The sequence below is a fragment of the Chrysochloris asiatica genome, unplaced genomic scaffold (assembly GCF_000296735.1).
Source record: "Chrysochloris asiatica unplaced genomic scaffold, ChrAsi1.0 scaffold00001, whole genome shotgun sequence".
NCBI classification, from domain to species: domain Eukaryota; kingdom Metazoa; phylum Chordata; class Mammalia; order Afrosoricida; family Chrysochloridae; genus Chrysochloris; species Chrysochloris asiatica.
In genome coordinates this window covers 50,149,682-50,151,626 of record NW_006408519.1, presented here as the reverse complement: position 1 = coordinate 50,151,626, position 1,945 = coordinate 50,149,682, and the positions used below count along the sequence as shown (strand labels likewise).

Here is a 1,945-nt window from a genome sequence, read left to right as displayed (position 1 = left end):
AACCCTGTAAGCATTAGGCTGAGCCATGGTCCCACTACATGTCACAGCATGATAAACCCTGTAAGCATTAGACTGAGCTATGGTCCCGCTACATGCCACAGTGCGATGGAACCTTGGAAACATTAGGCTGAGTGAAATAATACATCAGACAGAAGAGACCACATAGTCTCTGGTCCCACTGATACAAAATATCCAGAGCAGGCGATAGGCCCAGAGGCGCTGTGGAGCTAAGTAACAGTTTAGCTCAAGAAGTAAAGGTAGTTGATTTCGAGTACCATTTTCTTCTTTTATTAACTTCTTGTTGTGAATTGAGTGGCGTTTACAGACAAAATCGTCAGCTTTACATTCAACAAATCATACACTTTATTCCATTTCAATATCTACCTTCCCCTCCACACAAAACCAGTTCTCCTGCTTCCTCCCTTTGGTCCCTATTTCCATTGCACCTACCTTCCTATCCCTTCTCAACTGTCTTTAGGCACACGTTGCCCTTTTGATTTTGAATGTCTGATCATTCCACGGTGAGCAGACCTTACGAGTGTTGTTGTCCCCTCTATATACACCTGTCTCCTGCTTGGCTGAAAACTGAACCACAAGGGTGAGTGAGTTCCTTTCCAGACCAGAAGGGTGGTCGAGGGCCATAGTGTCAGGCTCCTCCAGTCTTTTTCTAACCAGTAAACCCAGTGTTGTTCTTTTAAAATAATTTTGAGCTTTGTTCCACATTTCCTTCCACTCTATCTGAGACCCTCTAATGTGAAGCTTTTCAGAGCAGTGGGTAGAGGTAACTAGGTACCGTCTAGCCTTTCTGGTCTCAGACTCATGGAGACTGTTATTCACGTGATCCATCAGCTCACTGGACTGATTCCAAGCATCTTCAATTCTCATGAGTCTTCTTACTTCTACACATGGAGAGACCAACAGCTGCATCCTAGGCGGCTGCTCATGAGCATTCCGATCCAGATGCTATTCATGTCAGCAGGATGCAGAGCACTATCTCTGTAGAGTGTTACACTAACTGAGCATGGTGTCCCCTGAGACTGTGGTCCGGAGCCCCCAGGCCCATAAACTCACTGCCTTAGGATGTTTGATAATATCTAGGAATTTTGCATCATTTTGCTCACAGTATGCTCCACCACATTCAGAGTTGTGTTTGCAGGAAAATACCCAAGTAAACATACCTTCTTTAAAACACTTACATATTGGTGGGATATACAAATATATATATCCCACTTTTCCTCCCTTAGCCATTCAGCCTACGCCTCAATTCATGTGGTTCCAAGGGTGTGTATGTATCAGCACTTAAGTGCTGTATTTCCTTATTTCTTAGTTTTCTCTACACACAGACCTCAGAGATAATGCAGGTTCAGTTCCAGACCACCAGGGTAAAACAAGTCACGCGGTGGTCTGTGAAATCTACAACAGCATGATGAACAAGTTTGAAATACTGCGAGAATGACCAAAATGGAACAAAGACCCTAAGTGAGCACGCAGTGTTGGAAACACAGTGCTGACAGATGAACTTGACATGGAGTTGCCACCAATCCTCAATTGCCACAAAAATCACAGTATCTACAAAGCATAGTAAAACGAGGTATGCCTGGACAGGATCAAACGGAACAGCAGTGTCCAAGCTCTGAAGAGAAGGCTGGGGGCAGGGAGTTAAAGTTAGTGGGAGCAAAGCCACAGACTGAAACCGAGATAAGACCAGAGATGAGGAGGATGTAGGCACAATGTGAAGACCTTCCGAGATAACACCAGAGATGAGGTGGATGTAGGCACAACGTGAAGACCTTCCGAGATGAGACCAGAGATGAGGAGGATGTAGGCACAATGTGAAGACCTTCCGAGATAACACCAGAGATAAGGAGGATATAGGCACAACGTGAAGACCTTCCGAGATGAGACCAGAGATGAGGTGGATGTAGGCACAATGTGAAGACCTTCC

The 1,945-nt window shown here is 45.1% G+C and overlaps 1 protein-coding gene across 1 annotated transcript in view; it reads right to left on the bottom strand.

Moving 5' to 3' along the window:
- Positions 1-1,945, bottom strand: part of DENND3 (DENN/MADD domain containing 3) — an 86,244-nt gene that overhangs the window by 38,175 nt on the left and 46,124 nt on the right. The window lies entirely within an intron of this gene.